The 22,308-nt window shown below is 37.4% G+C and overlaps 1 protein-coding gene across 1 annotated transcript in view; it reads right to left on the reverse strand.

The window, feature by feature from the left end:
* The window catches only part of SNCA (synuclein alpha), a 172,020-nt gene extending 158,697 nt beyond the window's left edge, over window positions 1-13,323 (reverse strand). The window contains exons 1-4 of the transcript XR_013371247.1: window positions 13,191-13,323; window positions 12,009-12,111; window positions 6,744-6,832; window positions 6,338-6,434 (exon numbers count right to left, since the gene is read on the reverse strand). The gene's annotated coding sequence lies outside the window, so the exon portion shown is untranslated. The remainder of the gene's footprint in view (window positions 1-6,337; window positions 6,435-6,743; window positions 6,833-12,008; window positions 12,112-13,190) is intronic.
* Window positions 13,324-22,308: the final 8,985 nt, after the last annotated feature.

Below are 22,308 nucleotides of genomic sequence, written 5' to 3' on the forward strand. Positions count from 1 at the left end.
GCTGAGATCAAGGGTGGGCTGCTTAACTGAATGAGCTTCCTAGGCTCCCCAAGAAGAAATTATTTCTTACTGGCTACTTGATAAACAGCTTAGCACTAGCACATAATCACACCAATAAATATATATTTGTATAATCATTGTGACTAAAATATTATATTGTATCATGTAATCAATCATCTTCTTAAAATTAATTTTTAATTTTTATAAGTATCATTTGAGTTCAGTTTCCCCTTCACTTTCCTCATTAAAAATTAGACTAAAAGCTGTCTTTTTTTTTTTTTTAAGGTTTTACTTATTTACTCAAGAGAGGCAGAGAGAGACAGAGACAGAGACAGAGACATAAGCAGAGGTAGAAGCAGACTCCATGCAGGAAGCTTGATGTGGGACTTGATCCTGAAACCCAGGATCATGCCCTGGACTGAAAGCAGGCCTAAACCACTGAGCCACCCCAGCTTCCCTAAAAGCTGTTTTTTGGTTTTGTTCTTAGATCAAAATAGGAAGAAACTCCAAGTAATCAGGTAGTCACAAAGAAAGATTTTTTTTTTTTAATTTTTATTTACTTATGATAGTCACACACACAGAGAGAGAAAGAGAGGCAGAGACATAGACAGAGGGAGAAGCAGGCTCCATGGACCGGGAGCCAGACATGGGATTCGATCCCGGGTCTCCAGGATCGCGCCCTGGGCCAAAGGCAGGCGCCAAACCGCTGCACCACCCAGGGATCCCAGAAAGACTTTTTTTTTTTTTTTTTATAGCAGTGGATGTTAAATATTTGAGAATGGTTAAAATATAAAGTTGTGTATTTGGGGGATGCCTGGATGTCTCAGCAGTTGAGCACCTGCCTTTGGCCCACGACATGATCCTGGAGTCCCGGCATCAAGTTCTGGGATCGAGTCCCGCATCGGGCTCCCTGCATGGAGCCTGCTTCTCTCTCCTGCCTGTGTCTCTGCCTCTCTCTGTGTGTCTCTCATGAATAAATAAAATCTTTTCTAAAATATATTTTTTATTTTACATAATCAAAATTTAAAGTGCAGAAATAAATATGTTTAAATATATTAAATCTTTAATTCCTACAGGAAATCTAACTAGAAGTTTCACATTATGTGTATTCAAATTCATATATAACAAAAAAAAGTAACATTCAAACATCCTCATGTAACAGAATCACCAAAAGGAAAACATAATTCACATAAAAAAAATCTCACTGATGTTACTGAAATGTATGCAGCTGGTTTTCAAAGTAAGGAAGTAAGAAAGTAGCTTTAATGACCTACAAGATCATTAAAATATACACAAAGGAATATAATACACACATATATGCACATAATGAAGATATTATGTGCAGTAAAGAAAGAATACTAGTGAAATCTTTTCAAATGTAAAGGCAATTCATGCCTAATGGCTTAGTTTATCTCTCTCTGTCTATAACAGCAATCAATTAAATGAGAATTCAATCTCCTTAATCATCTTGGATTATGATCTCACACTGTAGGAAACATTTGAATGGTTAAAATAACACTTTCACACATGTTAAAAATCAAAGTGGACTTCCATGCCAGGACTGACTGAAAAGACATATAAATATAATTCACCTTCATCTTTTTTTGTTGCATAAATAGTACATGCTTCTTAGAAATATATGCATATAAGAAAAGGGAAAAACAAAATATCAGTGTGTCCAGAAACATGAGATAACCTGGACTCTCCTATTAAGAATTACCTTTTCTAAAAAGATCACATAAAAATATGTACCAAAAGCATTTGATATCTAGACATTTGAGCAATTTCACTTCTAAAGATTCATACTTAAGAAAATATTGTCATATACTCAAAGAAAGGTATTTATGGTGTTTTATACAATTGTAAGAATACTCCTACATTTTCCATAAAAAGTTTTTAGCAATGCAATTTTCCAAGTTAAGTTTCTGAGTAGGTATCTCTCTAGGTCCACTTCTTATGTGATATGTGACATAACTAGTAAATGATGAAGTCTGTTGTCTCCATATTCTTCTTCTTTTTTTTTTTTAAGATTTTATTTATTTATTCACGAGAGACATGGAGAGAGAGGCAGAGACATAGGCAGAGCGAGTAGCAGGCTCCATGCAGGGAGCCCAATGTGGGACTCCATCCTGAGACTTCAGGATCACACCCTGAGCTGAAGGCAGATGCTTAACTGCTGAGCCATCCAGGCGACCTAATATTCTTTCTTCTTAAGTGGCACACAATGCAGCTTGAAAATTTGCTGTTGACCTTTTTCTCCATTTGTCTTCTGCTCTTTAAGAGAGAAAGGTTAACTATATTTACCTGATAAACATGTGAAAATGGATTAAACTAATGTATGTAAATTATTACTATGATGGTGTGTGAAATAGCTAATTCTACTTAGCTTATAATAAAGCATACTTTGGGGGAAGGAAGCGGATAATCGTTTTATTGCCCTTCTCCTAAGACAAATGCCACCTATGATGAAATAAATAATGCTTGTTGAAGTAAAGGATAGATTTAGTTCTGGAGACGGAAGAGCTACTAATTGGATGAAAAGGAAGCGAGGCTGTAAACACTTTCCGGTTAGGCAGAAAAACACCAAAACAAATGTCACACACCAAAAAGAGTCTACCTAGAAGCAAAGGAGAATTTGCCCAAATATATCTTAGATTTATTACAAATTTCTCAGAGTAACTTGCTTAAAACCGTTCAATTTTCTTGTCTATAAAATTAAAACTCCCGGGGCACCTGGATGGCTCAGTTAAATGTCTGCCTTTGGCTCAGGTCATGATCTCAGGGTCCTGGGATCAAGCCTCCCTGGAACCAGACAATTGAGTCGCCCTCCCTTCTGCTCCACACTCAGCATATATATTTGTCCAGTTCCCTCTGCCTTTCCCCCTGCTCATGCTCTGTCTCTGTCTCTAATAAATAAATCTTTCTCTTTTTTTTCCTTTCTTTTCTTTTATTTTTTTTATTTTTTTTTTTATTTTTTTTATTTTATTTTAAGATTTTATTCATTTAGGGGCAGGCCGGCTGGCTCAGTGGTTTAGCGCCGCCTTCAACCCAGGGCGTGATCCTGGAGACCCGGGATCGAGTCCCAAGTCAGGCTCCCTGTGTGGAGCCTGCTCCTCCCTCTGCCTGTGTCTCTGCCTTTCTCTCTCTCTCTCTCTCTCTCTCTCTCTCTCTCTCTCTGTGTCTCATGAATAAATGCATAAAATATTGAAGGCGGCGCTAAACCACTGAGACAGCCGGACTGCCCCTAAATGAATAAAATCTTAAAAAAAAAAAAAAAGAAAGAAAACCCTCTCTCTCTCTCCTTCTTCCCCTTCCTCCTAATTGTGTACTCTCTCACTCTCTCAAAAAATAAAAAATAAATAAAAAAAGAAAATTAAAACTCCTTAAGAAATGATTGGCATGAGGACATGAAGCAATATGAGGGGGGCACTTGACAGGATGAGCACTGGGTGTTATTCTGTATGTTGGCAAATTGAACACCAATTAAAAATAAATTTATTATTAAAATATATATATACAGTATATACCACTGGATTTTAAATTAGAAATCTAAGAAGTGTGAAAATTTGAAACACTTTAGAAATGCCAAATGTTACCTCAGAGCTGAAAATATTTGAAAAACTTAAACATTCTTCTAAAACAATTCTCTTCCCATCCTATCATTAAAGCCAACTCTGTTAGAATAATCTCCAAAAAAATCTTTCAGAGTGCATCAGTATCACCAGCCACATCTTGAGATTCATCAATTCAAATAGCTGAAGAGCTTTCAATATATATAATATATAGTTTATATATATATAATATTTAGTTAAAAATCACACCTATGGAAAAAAAAAATCACACCTATGTATGTAATTAAGAGTTGTTTAGCATAAGTTAGCATATTTTTGTTTAGCATATTTAAAATACACTAGCTTTCTTCAGGAATTTTCAAACTGAGAATATTGCAAGTGATGAGTTTCCCCAACCTTTATTACAAAGTTGACAATACATCCCACAGTGGTACATAGAAATTTATCTGAAGATGAGAAGAGGCTCACAAGTATTCTGTGTTATAATGGCCTAAAAATGACCGAGCACAATCACAGAGAAGGGGAGAAGTAATGAAACAGGGCAGGTGCCCAAATCCATTGTGGAAAGGATGACTCTCAGAGACTGCTATCTAAGGAGAAACATCACCGAGTCATTTGTCCCTATCACAGAAAGGAACGTGCTCTTTAATTCCTATCCAAGCAAGAGAACTTTGCAGAACTTGTGTTCTCTTCTTTTTTTTCTTTTCTTTTATTTTTGTGTGTGTTATCTTAACTTCTGCTTATAATCCTTAGCTAATAACATCCAAGGAATTATTTTTGCATGATATTTTTCTCCATTAAAGCTTTAATTATTTGATCGAGATGATTCATATGCTCATGATCACTAGAGCTCTACTTCTTACGATTTCTTACACATTTTTCTTTTCTCAAAGAAAAAAACTTAATTTACCACCTTTCTGAATAGAGTTTAGTTGCATGGAAAGAATGTTATACCTTTTAGAGTGCTAATCAGAGCCAATAATAATATAATTCTCATCTAAAATCTTTTTGAATTTTTCTGTCAGTGTTGGAATGGTATTGAGCTTTTGCACACTTGCCAAATATGCAAATTAATTTTTGCTATGGATTTAGAGAAAGCAATTTGAGGAAATTTCTCATATGGGAATTGTATATTCTGATTGACATGTTGAGACTTTTAATGAAGGTGAAGAGACATACAAACATTTCTCTGAATACTCAGTAGAGTTCAGAAGCTTCACGTAATTAGGGGGCCTCTCACTTAGCCAGGATTTTCCTTTCCTCTTCACTTTATCTTTTCTGTCTTTTAGTCTTCTCCTTTTATTTCTCATGACCTGCCCTTTCTGAAATCTTGGTCTTTGTTTTGTTTTGTTTTTTAGGTTTTTTTTTTTCTTCTAAAATATTGGTCTTGATTTAAGTAGTAGAAATTCATTTATCAAAGCACTAATAGCTAATGGAGTTAACATCTCAAGTGCCATGGGTTGAATTGTGTCCTTTTCAAATTCAGATGTTTGAAGTCCTAACCTCCAGCACCTCAGAATATGACTATATTTGTAAATAGCATCTTTAAAGAGGTAAGTAAATGTAAATGAAGTCATGGGGTGAGCCTACTTTAATATGACTGATAAAGAGGAGATTAGGACACACATAAAGACAGAGGAGGCAATGCGAAGACACTGGAGGAAGATGCCCATCCACAAGCCAAGGAGAGAGACCATATAGACCAACCCTGTTGACAAATTAGACTTCCAGTGCCAGGATAATAAGAAATAAACTTGTGTTGTTCAAGCCACCCCATCTGTGGCACTTTGTTATGGTAGTCCTAGAAAGATAATATACATCAGAGTCATAGTTATATTTTGAAATAAAAACAGTGTAGCTACATGACCAGCCTAGTGCTTCATACGGGGAATCTGAAGTTTGTAGAAGCCGTGGGTCTGGCCCAAGATTAATCAACCAGCATACAGCAATGGCTAATGTAGAGGCCATATTTTTGCCATATATACTAATCCCTTTGCTCACTCTCTCATAAGCAAATATGCCAGCAAAGAAAATATATAGAATGAGTACCATCCAATCCTTTTCTTTCCAAGTGTTTGTTTTGTACTCTGCAGGCTTCAGAAAGTAGAGAACAAAATCAGGAGACAGAGAACAAAAGCTGGCACCATGAATATTTTGAAATAAATATGCTCAACTAAAAATACATCGAAGGCTTTGATTTTTTTTTTTAATCTAAGGCTTTAAAACCAGCTTCACCAATGCCATTTGGTTATTATCATTTCGGCTGTCATTCTTTAAAAAGAGTGGGATTGAGAGATTCACTTAAAATATCATTTGTATAGTAAAGTTTAAAACTGAGAATTTGAAGAACTGAATTATAATCAGGTTATAAAGAATGTGTTTTCTGATTTTACCTTTCTGATTTTACCTGCTAGAAGATCAAAAGAATCCATTATTCATTTTTAAACTTTCTACCCTGTAGGCCTTCCATTATAATCTGCCCACACAATTCTGTAGAAATTGCACATTTTTTTTAGTCTTATTTATTTGACATAGAGAATGAGAGAGAGCACAGGCAGGTGGGGAGAGGCAGAGGGAGAAGTGGACTCCCCGCTGAGCAAGGACCCAGATTCGGGGCTCAATCTCAGAACCCTGAGATCATAACCTGAGCCAAGGCAGAGGCTTAGCCATCTAAGCCACCCAGGTGCCCCTCTCAAGTACTCCTTTACTCACTCTACTTCTCCTTTGGTTTCACTGTTTCCAATTGTAGGAAACTGGCTACTTACCCAAGGGACCTCTGTGAGGACTAGGGTCTTGCTTTGACTTTGATGGTATTTCTCTTTAGAACCTGGCAATTTGTTCCAAAAGCTTCTTAAATGCCCACTGTGTATATGAAAAGATTCAAATGTTATTTTGATTTTGATTTAAAATGTTATTCAAAAATATGATTGTACTATTCTAGTTCGACTATTTGGTTTTTTTCACTAGAATAAGGTTGATTTCAGGCATTCTAATCTGTTCCCTTTCTTACTCATAGTTTCCATTTCACTGATTTTATTATTCTTAATCTCCTCTGAATGAAGCAAATTGATCTAGACTGTAGAATTATTTATTTTTGTAAGGTGAAGAAACTTATCAGAATGAAAAAGAACAAATTTGAAAAATGTATTCATCTTTCTCCATTCTTTTTACCTGGATGTTGGATTGTTTGCTTCCCAGACTCAGTTCTGAGGTTATCAATCTTGGCAGAAATGCTTTTAAAGACAGAACTATTGGAGACTCTGCAAAGAAAATGAAGACTTGAAAGGTGCCATCCAGTGCGCTATAGATTCATGGATCCTTTGGGAAACATTAGACTACTTGGTCACTATGTTAGTTTTATACTATAGTCTTTAAATTTCCTATCCTTTCAATTTCAGTAGAATGTGTTTGTGTACTGTTGTATACTCTATGATTAAATTGTAATTCCAGTGCAACTTTTAAATAGAGGCAGGCCCAGAGGTATTGAAAAGAAGCATCAAGAATAGAGGTAATCACACAAACAGGAAGAATTTTGGCAATATGAAGGGCTAGTCTCCTTTTTACACTAAAAACAAATACATATGTGCCTAGCAAATCACTGTCACAGTTTCTTCCACCAGACACATTAAACAGAGAAGCTTGGCTTCAACACTGAGCAGATTCAGGATATAGGATATTGTTATATGAATAAAGACCGCAGCAGGGTATTTGTGCAGTGGATATGGTGATGATGATGATGATGATGATGATGGTAACAATAATAAACTATTTTTCAATTTTTAAAGTACTAAGTTAGAAAATATATCTTATTAATGAATATTTAAAGTGTTGATTAATGGCAGCTCTGGTGCCTCCGCGGTTTGTTGCCACCTTCAGCCCAGGGCATGATCCTGGAGACCTGGGATCGAGTCCTGCATCAGGCTCCCTGCGTGGAGCCTGCTTCTCCCTCTGCCTGTGTCTCTGCCTCTCTCTGTGTGTCTCTCATGAATAAATAAATAAAATCTTTTAAAAAAATAAAGTGTTGATTTAAAAAGTGATAATTTACCAGAATTCCTGCCAGTTTTGTAACTAGATTCTCCTATTTGGGTAATCAATTGAACAGATGATGATAACTCAACAGTTCTCTGATTGTATTTAAATCGAGACATTTAACATTGAACTAAAAATTGTACTCAGACATTAATTTGCTTTTTATGAACACCAAATACTCAATTCCTTACTGGTGGATTATCACAAAATAAACACACATCAATATGTGAGTAAGTGAAATTGCTGAACAAAACTGATGATGAGCAAGATTTTGTTAAACCTATGGGAACATCACTGTGCTAGTTAGAAAGCTACTGCTCTTCAGTCCAGGTCAGTTTTTCCTTTCTTTCCTCACTGGTGCTGAGGCTAGGAGCCACAAACCATGTTCCTTTGCCTGCTGTTAGATTCTATCAATTGAGGACTCTAGAGACATGGTGGAAGACAGGGGAGAAAGGATTTGATCCTTATTTGCTGGTTGTTATTGTTGGTATCCCTGGACTCCAACCATCTCCCTTCATGCCAGCAGCAATTTGTTCCCTCCTCTAGCTGCTTTCTATATTTCCAGTAACAGCCTTGTTGCTGCCTTCTGGGTTGCCAGGACCAGGAGGGCAGCACTCTCTCCTCAGGTGTCTGAGTGAACCACGTGGTATCCTTCCCCTGGGTTTCTGAGTTATCAGCTCCAGCCATCCAGGCAGTACCCTTTCCTCTTGGGTCTGCTTTCCTCAGGAGTCTGATTGCTGCTCTGAGCTCCTGAGATGCCGGCAGGAGCCTGGTGACACCCTCTCCTCAGTAGTGTAAATGCCAACTTGACAGGAATCTTGCTTTGTGATTTTAGATTCTGATAACCTGAACTTTGCCCTTCAATGGCCTAGTTGTACCGGTGACACCTGTTTCATGTGCTTATTAATCTATGTGTTATCACATTATGTCCTTTTTCAGTCCTTTGATACAATGTAGCCCACTCTTACAGCATTATCTCTGTTGAAAAATCTACTATTGCTCCTGTCTTCCTAACTAAAACTTTATGATATACTCAATGATTTGGATAAAAGAAGGTTAAGACTATTCTGAACTAATAAAAGTAAAATTATAGAATAGTTTACAAAAAATTTATCTTAAAAACATAAAATACAGATTCAGTAAACAAAAACCAAAAAGAAAGTTTTCAGACTATGAGTTTCATTTGATACCTAAAATAATTAATAAACATTAATTAATCAAATGTACAATAATATTTCTGCTATTTTTTTCCAGTTATTTATATAGTTCTTTCAATAAGGCCAAAAAAAGTAAACTTTAGTCTATACCTCAGTAACTAATTTAAATATTTGAATTAGAAAGATATGAGCAAAAAATATTTAGTTCTTTTAATATTCTACAGTGTAAATCCTGCTTAAACTTACAGATGTACCAAATTCTGTTTTACTAAAGTGTCGCACCAAATTCCACAAACTAACACTCTCACTCTCTAATATGGCACACTCAGCGGATGATTTGACTGAATACATGTTTTCTCTAAGTCACAAATTTACAAATAACTCAAATAATGTCTTGCCTTCCTTACCCGTATGTAAAACAAACAAGAAAATGTACAAAGATTAAGAACCCACTACCTCCTATAGTGGAAAAAAAAGGGTTAATATTTCCTGAACACTAACCCACAACAGGTAATATGCTCTTGACTTCATATAGCATTTAATCCTCACATAACTGAGATATGAATCAGTAGTCACTTTCTCCTTTTTACTTGGAGCATGAAGAAAGAGAGTCCTTAGAGAGCTTTAAGTGCTGGTCCAGCTTTCAACCAGATCTCTTGCCTTCAATCCTTGTGCTTTTTCTGTTAATGTAACCCTAGCCTAGTTGGTACTCAATACAGTCTCTACATGAAAGAACAAGTCAAGGGGTGCCTGGGTGGCACAGTGGGTTAAGGGTTGAACTCTCAGTTTCAGGTCAGGCCATGATCTCAGGGTCCTGGGATTAAGGTCCACACCAGACTCTGTGCTCAGCATGGGATGTGCTTAAGATACTCTCCCTCTCCTTCTGCCCCTTCCCCCTGCACTCTCTCTCTCTCTCTCTCTCTCTAAGATAAATAAATCTTTACAAGAGAAAGAAGAAAGAAAGAAAGAAAGAAAGAAAGAAAGAAAGAGAGAGAGAGAGAGAGAAAGAAAGAAAGAAAGAAAGAAAGAAAGAAAGAAAGAAAGAAAGAAAGAAAAGAAAGAAGAAAGAAAGAAAGAAGAAAGAAAGAAAGAAAGAAAGAAAGAAAGAAAGAAAGAAAGAAAGAGTCAAACCTCTAGCTGCCAACAAATGTCACTTCTTTACTACATAACATTTCAGAATGTACCAATTTATCACACGGTTTATCCAAGGTATACTTTCAACATCCCTTCTCCCCTTCCTCCCTTTCCTCAATCTCCAGCTCCTTCTCCACCTCTAGCTTCTCCTCTTTGCTCATTTCACAAATGTCTCACTTAAAATCTGTGAAAAGTTTGAGTTTCTTTCCTATTACTGCAGTTATGTTTTTTTAAATTCATGTAGCATATAGCATTCATTACATACATGTATATCTATGTACATATGTATATATATGTATTTACAGTCAACTTAGTAATCATTAAGAATTCATAATAACAGTCATAATTTTCATCACCTATATTAGTTCCTAAAGTGGCCAATCTCCAGTAGATCCATTTGATTTTTTAATTGGCAGTCTAAATTGGAATACATTATTTTAATTAAGAACACCAAATTAAATTCTCATTGGTGTCTGAAGAAACATTTTATTTTTTTCAATTGTTGAGAAATTTTTTACTCACTCCCCTTTCAAAAACAAATATATTAATATGTATATCATATGTTTCTTTGAACTCATTTCAGTAATTTAATAGAATTAAATTCATTGCTTGAATAATTCAATTGTCTCACACATTCTTTGTTGTTGCTCTTTAAAACAACACGTTAATCTTTCTTGTTTATTGGCAAAGCATATGAACTTTTAAAACTCTTAAACTAGGTCTTTAATGCTTTGAGACTTCAATTATTTTTAATTTATTGCAATGTTTTTCATCTGATTTAACATTTTAACTTCCAGAGTTAGCAGGTGTTAAAAATCTCAAAATGGCAAGACAAGATTTGACATGCAATAACACTTAGTGTTTACTTAAAATGTAAGGAATTCCCACCGGACAAAGTGCCAGACAGTTTCTACCCAGCAAGTATGCTGAATTCAGAGGAACTGGTGGTAAAGTACTGAATTCATAATGCTGGATTTTAAGTGATCAAAATGACAAATGGCCACTTTCAGCAACTTTCTCAGTAAATATGGAATGTTCACAAGAAAGAAGAATGATATTTCAAATGGTTAAAGTAGGATTTTTCTCCCCTAAATAATGACTCCCCATAAGACTACTACTCGCTCAAGACTGTCATGATGGTGCCATCACTCAGGTTCCAGAAGTAGCTCCTTCCCTACCTTCAAACACCTTTTAATTTTTTTTTTCCCAAGCCCCATATCCAGTTGACATTGATCCTCTAGTATATTATGCTTTTAGGACTCTGAGCACTGCCGTCCAGTCTATCAACCAGCCTTAAAAATTTACACACCATAGCAAAGTTATATGATGCTTTAGGTAACATAAAACTGTCCATGTTTAGAATAGCTAAACCATTGGGGCACCTGAGTGACTCAGTCAGTTAAGCATCTAATTCTTGATTTGGGCTCAGGTCATGATCTCAGGGTCATGAGATTGAGCCCCGAGTCAGACTCTATGCTGAGCATGGACCCTGCTTGAGATTCTCTCTTTCCTTTTCCCTTTGACCAGCCCTCTGCCCGCTCATTTTCTCTTCTTCAATAAAAAAAGCATTTAGAGGGCAGCCCCGGTGGCGCAGCGGTTTGGCGCCGCCTGCAACCCAGGGTGTGATCCTGGAGACCCTGGACCGAGTCCCACAGGCTCCCTGCATGGAGCCTGCTTCTCCCTCTGCCTGTGTCTCTGCCTCTGTCTCTCTCTGTCTCTATGAATAAATAAATAAAATCTTTTTAAAAAAAAGCATTTAGAAAAACTAAACTGTTGGTACCATAGTTAAATTCAATATTATCACCATCTGTGGCTGTCAGTAAATTCTTACAAGACCTGAAATGTGAGTATTTCTGAATACACCATCTTCTTACCTCAGGTCTGGCATACTGTGGAGGAAGAGGAAGTTTTGAATTGATTTTGCTACTGAAGTTTTAACATCTGGATGGAATAACTGAATAACTGAAATTTGTTGGAAAAATATTATTTCTACCCAGATTCTATTAAGGGATGGGAAAGAGGAAGTGAACATTATATGGCTACAGGCAATAAAGAAAAAAAAAAAGCTCCACGTTTATATTTAGACAAGGTGAGGTTGGCCAATAAAGTGGCTTACCCGTTTGACTTGTCCTGTGGACCATGAGTCCTGGAGGCAGAGCTTGGTCTTATTCATGTCAATATTCATGAATCCTCATCTAGAACCTGAAACTCCAGGAGAACTGAATACATGTGGGTGAAATTGAATAAAATTTCACACATTATGTCATGATTTTGCCAAAGGCATTATTAAATTCAGATATCTATATCTGAATATATTTCTTATTCTTTTCAGTCCTTATGGTCCCAGGCTGGTCTGCAGCCTTTTTTACTGCTGATAATCCTCCATAGTTTAAAATCCTCCAATCCTAAATTTCTAAGACATGGTTCATTTCAGATTATTTTCCTACTTCTTCATTTCTTATAATCTCCTTTGCAGATCCTTGTTCTCTATTCATCACTCCTCAAAAACTCTTCATTCTGATATTCTCATTTTGGCAAATGGCAGCATCAAAAACACTAAATTAGCCAAAACAGAAAGCTGTAATTTATCCTTTGGTCACATCTTTCTTCTCCCTTTCTGCCAGTCAACAAGCCCTTCGAATCTACTTCCTTAATATTTTGCCCATTGATTTCCCATTTTCCATAGTGGAGTGGAAACACACTGGGGCACCTGGGTGGCTCAGTCAACTAAGCGTCTGCCTTCCACTCAGGTATGATCTCAGGGTCCTGGGATCAAGCCCCAAGTAGGGTTCCTTGCTCAGTGGGGTATCTGCTTCTCCCTCTGCCTCTCCCTCATGCTTGCTCTCTCTCCCTCTTTCCCTCAAATAAATAAATAAAATCTTTAAGAAAACTAAATAAATTCACACACTTTTCTTTTCTGGATATCTGAAATAACCTCTATTACCCAAGGGCAAGTACCTCCCTCCTTCAGCATTTGCAATCAGGCTGAGCTTTCTGATTTTCTGTATGCCCTTCCCTCATCTGACATCCATTAGAGCCTCATCATTGTTTACAGGGACTGGGCAATAATCCTCCCCATGGGGGATCCCTGGGTGGCTCAGTGGTTTGGTGCCTGCCTTTGGCCCAGGGCATGATCCTGGAGTCCCGGGATCGAGTCCCGCATCGGGCTCCCTGCATGGAGCCTGCTTCTCCTTCTGCCTGTGTCTCTGCCTCCCCCCCACCCCCGTGTCTCTCATGAATAAATAAATAAAATCTTAAAAAAAAAAAAAATCCTCCCCATGTTTCGGTCTCTGTCTACCTGTCTAGCCTCATCCATGGCTCCTCTTAGGTCTTATAACAGTTCTGCTAAATAGTAGCACCTCCCTGAATATGCACAGCTACTTCACATCTTTGTGCCCAGGCCTAAAATAGCCTCCCTCAAATTGTCTGTCAAAGAAACAACTGTTCATCCTCCAGGATTCAGCTCAAGAGTCATTTCTTTCATAAAACTCTTCTTTTCCCAGAACCCCCTGAAACTTAATAGTGCCCTCTTTTGTGACCTCACTGTACATGGAATTTAATTCCAGCATCTTATAACACTCATACGTTTACTTGGTCACATTTATTGTTTTCAGTTTCTCTGGTTGCAAATATGGCCAGGACATTGTTCAACTAGTACATGTTAGGTGGTCAATAACAGTTTGTTGAAGGAATAAACGAACATGTTAAAAAGAATATCAAAATCTATATGTCTGTGCCTAATAATCCAAACATGGTACACACAGAATATCATTAGTAACAAAAACTTTAAATGCAACTATTCAAAATTTAAAAATCACCATTAAGTGCCTATTCAATGCCAGACATGGTGTTGAAAATTAGAGGTACAAACATGATTAAGACATAATCCATGATTTTGATACACTCCGATTTTATAGCAGGGAAATTAGGGTGTGGGATCAATCTTGCCTCTCTTCATAGCAGGGCATATAACATGAATGAAGTCTTTGTGTGTATAATGAAATACTAATTCAAATCAAATACTAAAAGCAATGAAAAGAGTAACCGTATAATTTATTATTCAAACCAGGCACTTATAAGAGCAAAAGAGGGCACTACAAGTAATGACAGCTGGACAGTAGGAGTAACCCCTGGACTAACTACATTTGGACAGACTGGGCTCTATGTTCATTCTAGTGATAGGAAGAGTGATAAAAGGTTTAAGTGAGAGAGAATTGTGACATGATACATTTTGTTTAAAGAGCAACGCTGATGTTATCCTGTAGTTGTTTGAAGGGAATGAAAGCTATATTCGGGGAAAGCAATTAGGATGTTGTTATAATTATCTAGAAAGGAAGTATGAGAGCTAAAGTGAAGGCACTGGCAATGAGAACAGAAAGGGAGGAAATACATTTGGCAAACATAAAAGATGCAATGGATATAATTTAAAGATAACTTGCATGTCAGAGCTGAAGGAGAGGGAGAAGTCCAAAGACTTTCTGGTTTCTGTATTGGAAGTTCATGAAGATGTTAGGTGACTCCAATTAGAAGACAGCTCCAAGGGACGCCTGGGTGGCTCAGCAGTTGAGCGTCTGCCTTCAGCTTGGGGCATGATCCTGGGGCTGGGGGTCTACTCCTGCATTGGGCTCCTCCCAGGAGCCTGCTTCTCCCTCTGCCTATCTGCCTATGTCTGCCTCACTGTGTCTTACATAAATAAATAAATAAAATCTTAAAAAAATATATCTGCCTCTCTGTGTCTTACATAAATAAATAAATAAAATCTTAAAAAAACAGAAGACAGCTCTAAGGCATATTTGTTAACTCGACAAACTTTTTATTTCAAACAAAAAATAAGTGAGAAATTTATTTTGTGTGTGTGTTTTTTTTTTAAGATTTTATTTATTTATTCATGAGAGACACAGAGAGAAAGAGAGGCAGACAGAGAGAGAAGCAGGCTCCATGCAGGGAGCCGGACGTGGGACTCAATCCCGGGTCTCCAGGATCACACACTGGGCCAAAGGCAGCGCTAAACCGCTGAGCCACGCGAGCTGCCCGACAAATTTATTTTGGTCTTGAAAACGTGATAATTTGAATAAAGCATGCTATTTTTAATATTGATAGAACATATAAATGTTTGGAGCACCTGGATAACTCAGTCAGTTAAGCATCTGCCTTGGCTCAGGTCATGATCTCAGGGTCCAGGGACTGAGTCCCTACATCCATCTGTTTGCTCAACAGAGAGTCTGCTTCTCGCTCTCCCTCTCTCTCAAATAAATAAATAAAGTCTTAAAAAAAAAGAACATATAAATGTTTATTGCCTTTTGAAATCCCATATTTACCGGTTTAAAATTAGATTCAGCTTTTTATCATTCTCTCTTAAAAAAATGTTTCCTGATCTGTGAAGTTGGCCTTAGCATTCACATACCATTGTGTATGCTCTTCTATTACTATACCAGTGACCATTTGGGTACACACTCTTCTAATGCAGGAAACATATCCTATTATTCTTTCTAGCCAGTGTTTTGCCAAATTCCTGGTAGGTATTATTGCATAAAACGGCATGTCAGAGTTTTATATTTGAATGCTAGTGGTGTTCACCGTGTGCCTGTGATGTGGCATGTTCTGCTTTGGAGAAAAAGACCTGCTTATGATCTAATGACAGAGGCAGTCAATAAAAAAAAAAATTATACAAAATAGAGATAATTAATTTAAAATAAATAAAGCAGAGGAATGAGCTGGAAAATTCCTGGAGTGAAAGGAATGCTTTTGTTTGTTTGTTTGTTTGTTTGTTTGTTTGTTTTTATAATGAAGCTGTCAGCGAAGGACTCCTGGAGAGATGATGTCTGAACAGAGACTCCACGGTAAAGACAAGTGATGATGTGAAAACATGAAGAAATATTGATCTGGGCAGAAGGCACAGCACAGACACAGAGCCACCACTGCTAAGAGAGAGAACTTATCATTCCTCATGGAGACTTCATCTCCAGCTGTTTGGACTTATAAAAGAAGACTGTACTGGTCAGCATATTTGGATAGAAGGGTAAAGCAGATTAGACTGAGGGTTTCAGGGCAAAGAGTTCTGTGAGGTGGGGGAGGAGGCTAGCAATCCAGGGGAGATGGGGGAAGGGTGAGGAGGAGACATATAGGAAGAAAACAGGCTGATCCTGGGTTTATATCTGGGTTCAGAAATGAGCATTTCCCTAAATAATGAATACAATGGGGATCCCTGGGTGGCGCAGCGGTTTAGCGCCTGCCTTTGGCCCAGGGCGCGATCCTGGAGACCCGGGATCGAATCCCATGTCTGGCTCCTGGTGCATGGAGCCTGCTTCTCCCTCTGCCTATGTCTCTGCCTCTCTCTCTCTCTCTGTGACTATCATAAATAAATAAAAATTAAAAAAAAATAATGAACACAATGCAGGAAAGGCATTGTGAAAAAAACTTAAACAACTTTATTTGTAACAATAGAGTTAGATCTAGTGTCTATAAGAAAGAGCATTTAGAGGTGAAGAAAGTACTTATCGATATAAAGATTTCTTTGTTTCCCTACATGATATTAAATAGAGTGTTTTGGCTGGTTTCCCCCTAAAAGGTTCCCCTTCAATGGTTCTTAGTGGGCTTGGATTGAGTCCCTAGAATGTGCATTTCTAACTCATTGCCCAGGTGATGAAGGTGTTATTGGCGGAGGGATCATACTTGGAGAATGCCTAAATTAAACTGACTGAAACAGCCACTTGGCTGAGGTCAAACAAACTCAAGTTAAAGTAAATGACAATTTTACTACTTTACTTTTAACTTCTTTTTGTATCTTAAACTATTTTATAAAAATTGTTTTTTCTTTTTTTTTTTTTAAGATTTTATTCATTTATTCATGAGAAACACAGAGAGAGAGAGGCAGAGACACAGGCAGAGGGAGAAGCAGACTCCATACAGGGAGCCTGATGTGGGACTCGATCCCAGAACTTCGAGATCATGCCCTAAATCAAAGGCAGACACTCAACCCTGAGCCACTCGGGCATCTCTGGTTTTTCTTTATACTAATCCTTTGAATATACAAGTTATAAATATATTATCCCATCATCCAAGTGAAAGTGAAGGTTGCTAATACTAATGCTAAGTGTTTATCCATACCCTGTAATGGCTCAAGCTGTGACCCAAGTGCTTTAAATTAACTAACCTCACTCAACCCTCTGAATTGTGTTGAGTATTAATAATGATATGTATGTTGCTGATGAGGAAACAGAATCACAAAGACGATACTTTGGAGCAAAGGATCTAGGTTGGACTCATCCAGAATTTTGGTCTTTTTGACAGGTTCTTTTGTTCTGCTTTAGGCAATGAAGCAGACAACATAGTCACAAGGGAATCATGGACATAACCTAGAGTTCCCCTCCTCTTTTTTTGGACACTAATGTTTCCTGCTTTTGAAATATCAGGTCCTTTTGGCAGCATCATGGTTTAACAACATATTGTTAACCCAGTGAAAAGCACACTGAGCGACTGTGCATATTTATATATTTAAATAGCACTGGGCATTTCACTTTCATGGTCCATGATTTGTTCCCTAGAAAACAATAAAACCTTTAAAAAAAGAAAAGAAAGAAAATAATAGAACCTTGTGTAAATCCCTGTTTATGGGTTCTGTGGCACATCCCAAACAGGGAGGGGGAGGCTATTTATCAAGAATGTATGAAAATTCTCCAAACTTCAGTTTGAAGGCTACCTTCCTCTTAGAAGTCAGCAGAGACTTGTGACTGAAATCAGTCAACAGATTGAAGATACTTAAAACAAAGAAAAATAGGATTTAGCCTTGTTCGAGTGGGTTTTAATTAGCTCCCTTTTCATGTGAACCATACACTCTATTGACATAGGAGGTAAATATGCACAACTGGGGTACTTATACCTTCAAACCCTAGTAATTTTAAAAATTAAAATTTAAGTAAGCCAATTTCTTAGGCATTATTTATAAGATAAGCAGAAAAGATCAAGGATTAAAATGTGTGGAGGATAAAAGAAACGCTTTCATCATATACATATTGCTTTGAGAGTCACTTCAGATAGCAGGACCAAGGTGTTAGCAGGTGGATGTAGAAGTGTATAACTTTCTAAATTTCATTTTGTTGGCTGAAGAAAAAGGCAGCTATTTCTACTGTTAGAGTCAAACAGTTTCCCCACCTTTCTTAGGCTCCCATAAAAAGAGATTTCTCCTAAATTCTCATGAATTCTTTCCCTAACCCTCACTCTGCCCCAGGGAAGATGAGGGATTTAAACAATGGGTAAACATAGAAAGGATACACTATTAAGCTTGGCTCCACTTCTGTTATCACTTGGGAAAAAGCTGCTTTCCTCCTATTTTTTCATCACACTGACACTGCCCGTACGTTGGAGTGCCTTCCTCAAAATTCTTGAAGTCCCTCTTCCTTCAGTGTTTCAGACTACCCATCAGGCAAACCTTTAGGGGTAACTGCACCAATCTGCTCTGAAATCTTTCAAGACAATTGCTCTATGTTGCCTTTCAGTCTTTCTGAACAATGTTCTTTCTTGCTTCTCAATGGAGTTAAGCCCAAAGTCACATTCTCAGGAAGACGTTCTTAAATGGTGTTGGAGATGGAAATGGATATTTTTGTGCAAATGTGACTGCTATAGGCTCTCTGTTCCTTATCCTCCTCATTGGTGGTGATGTGTGAGAGGCAAGGTGAGATCAACATTGAAAGGGATGACACTCTGGAAAGTCAGTGATTATATTATAAGGAGTTCAAGAGAAGACATGGAAGATGAGTTGCTCTAGGTTTACAATAAAATTCCCAACCGTAAGTTTAATGTGAGGGGGAGAAACAATTGTTCACATTTTCTGACATACTCTAAGACTTGTATGTGTGGTCCTCATCAAAAAAGCACAGTAATAACTCTTGAGAGTCTTTTGAAGCCAGTATTCAGAGCCAGCATGGTGGATGATGCAGCATCATGAGTAATTCTGTAAGCAGTATTAAATAAATAGTATTAAGCAACTGCAGAGGCAAGACAACCCAGATCATTTCAATACAAATAGATTCTGAAGAGCCAAAGCCTTATGAATATGTTATTGCCTTTTTCTCAAGGTGGGAGATATAAAATTACCAGGAACCATGCATTTGACAATAAACGTAGAGACATGGTTCCTGGATCTGAACAGGAAGAATGATGTCTGCTACCTTGAAGAATCTTCACTTGTACTAAATATACAATATGAAAAAATCATGTACTGCTTCTCTGTTCTAAACTTAATCAATATATCTCTATGGCACGTTGCAATGTGCAACGTGTAGATTGTGTAACACATTTTTTTTTAAAGATTTTATTTATTTATTCATGAGACACAGAGAGAAGCAGAGGTATGGACAGAGGGAGAAGCAGGCTCCCCATGGGGGAGCCTGATGCAGGACTCGATCCCAAGACCCTGGGATCACCATCTGAGCCAAAGGCAGATGCTCAACCACTAAGCCACCCAGATGCCGCTGTGTAACACATTTCTAAAGGAATTTTTCTATAGACAGACGACAAGCACACCCCAGGGTCCTACCCTAAATCTAACCCCTGCCGGCCCTGTGAGGAGGATTTTAGCTTAGTGCTACTGAGGAATAAGGGAGTACATTTGCCAGTTCTTGGATTGAGTTAATCAACCTTTTTGTTCCTTAAGTTAAGCTACATTTTCTAACTTAGCTTCAGTGCTAATACAAGCAATATTTTTTACTCTCTATCTTCTTCTCTTTTGCCTTATTCTCAGGAAATTTAGAATATAGGTAGAGAAAAGCATTGCTATGTATCCGGCCCCCTTAGCCACCAAAACCTACTTTGATGTGCATTATTTTTATATGTGAAGATTTTTAAAGAAGCTGGAAGCTAAAGGAATAAAAAAATTTTCAATCAACTTATTTTTTTAGTATATTTCTCTGCCCACCCACTTCATTCCTTTTTTCCCCCCTCAGGAGGATTAATCTATTATTTAGATATGTAGCTGGGAGGAATATATCTTACCTGGAGACTGACTCCCATAGGAATGTTAAGAGGAAACAATGTAGAGTACTTTGCCAACACTGTTTTTTTATTTTTTATTTATTTTTTATTTATTTTTATTTTTTATTTTGCCAACACTGTTATACAAATTACGTCCTCAACCTATCTCAAAAACCTATGAGGAGGGTAGTTAATTTATTAACTATCATTAATTATTAATTAATTATTAAATTATTCATTAATTTATTAACTGCCATAACAAAGTACCACAAGCTGGGTGGCTTAAAGCAACAAGAATTTATTCTCTTCCAGTTCCAGAGGCTAGAAGTCTGAAATCAAGGTGTCTGCAAGACTGCTCCCTTTGAAGGCTCTGGGGAAGAATTCTTTCTTGTGTTCTCCTACCTTCTGATGGTTGCCATCAACCCTTGCCATTCCTCAGCTTATGGACACATCGTTCTCCTGCATGTGTCTCCATTTTTGCATCCAAATCTCCCTGTCCTTTCTTTGGACACATGTCATTGGTCTTGCCCACTCTAATACAAAATGACTTCATCGTAACTTGATGACATTTACAAAATCCCTATTTCCAAATAAGGTCATATTCTGAGGTTCCGGGTAGACATGAATTTGGAGAGATACTATTCGATCCAATATGGAATTATTTTTATTATCCTCATCCCCTTATAATTAGGATACCTGACGCTCAGAATGATAAAAAGGCGACATGACTTGTTCAGATTCATCTAATTAATGCAAGTAGTTCAGCCTTGTGATTTTGTGTATCGCAGCATTTTATACGTTTTATATGAAGCATAAAATACATATAGAAAAATTGGATATATCATAAGTGTGTCACTTGATATATTTTCACAAACCTAATATACCCATGAGACCAACACTCACATCAAGAGATGATTATCATGACCCCCAAAATGCCACCATGTGTTCTCTTAGTTATCCCCAAGGGTAGCCACTCTCCCAACTTCCAAGAGCATAGATTCCTTTTACCATTTTTATTTGATTTGTTAAATAAATTTAATCATCCATACACACACATATACACATACATTTCTTTAGGGTATTATATTAGTTTTATTGCAATATAACAAGTTAATTTAGTTAACACAAATTAGCTATATTACAGTTCTGTGGGTTTGGAGTCCAACGCAAATCTCACTGGGCAAAAATTAAAGGGTTGGCTGGCTTTATTCCCTTCGGGAGGCTCTAGAGGAGCTTTCCCTCATCCTCAAAGTTATCAATGCTGCATCACTGTGATCATGGCTCCATATAAGTACATCTCACCCTCACTACAGCCAGGAAGGATTCTACATTATCAAGGATTTGTACAATTAGATTAGGCCTACCTGAAAAATCCAAGATAAGCTCCTTGTCTCAAGGCCTCTACTGTTAATCACATGTTTAAATTCCCCTTTGCCACATAACGTAACATACTCATGTCACAGGGAGAGGAAGTGAGCATCTTCAGGGGCCCTTATTCTGGGATGGAATCACTGATCATAAGGTATGCATATGTTAAGATTTAGTACATATTGCTGTTTTTTCAAAGTGGTGATATCAATTGCACTCTTATCAACTGTGGATGAGCGTTGTCAAGACTCAATATTTTTGTCCTTCTTGACTTTTGCTATTCTGAAGAGGAGGGCCATATGTAGCTCAGTTCTCCTAAATACAATTTTCTATATTTTTCAAAATGCTGAGTTAAGAACTATGAAGGGTCTGAAGTTTTATCTTACTTGCAACCAACAAGTTAGCTTGCCATAGTTTCATGAATGTTGCAGAAGATTCAAGATTCCTGGAGCAGAGCTGAAAGACCGTTTCTTACTCATGTAGCGGGGGCCAGACTACACAGCAAATCCCCACAGGACAACACAATGTTGCCCATGCATGCAGGGGTTTGCATACAGGAGAAAAACCTTTATATTAACATTCAAATCTTTTATAATGGAAAATATACATGCATGCACTTTGCCATAGAATAAAACACTGTGACTATTTTCAAAGCTGTCATAAAACCTTCCGTTGTTCTAGAGAAAGATGCTATCAATGTCTTAGCTATCAAGACATGGTTCAAGGCTGTTCCCCATACCACTGTCCCTGGAAATATATTCTTGAACAAAGATAGTTGGTGCATCTGCTTCCCAGATATGCAGAAAGGTAAGGGACCTATGGAGAGTTGTCTCTCAGCATGTTGACAAACTTTAATCTATTATTGGGTTCCATAAGTAGATTATGATACATTCAACAAATAAGATTCATCATATGTCTTTGTGGAGTGTAATAGAAAATATTATGAAAAAAAGAAAATTAAAGGGTGTCCTTGCTTTCTTGAGAAATTTACAAACTAATAGAGGATAAAAAGAACAGATAAAGAGGGATCCCTGGGTGGCGCAGTGGTTTAGCGCCTGCATTTAGCCCAGGGCACGATC

Source organism: Canis aureus, chromosome 33, assembly GCF_053574225.1.
Source record: "Canis aureus isolate CA01 chromosome 33, VMU_Caureus_v.1.0, whole genome shotgun sequence".
NCBI lineage: Eukaryota > Metazoa > Chordata > Mammalia > Carnivora > Canidae > Canis > Canis aureus.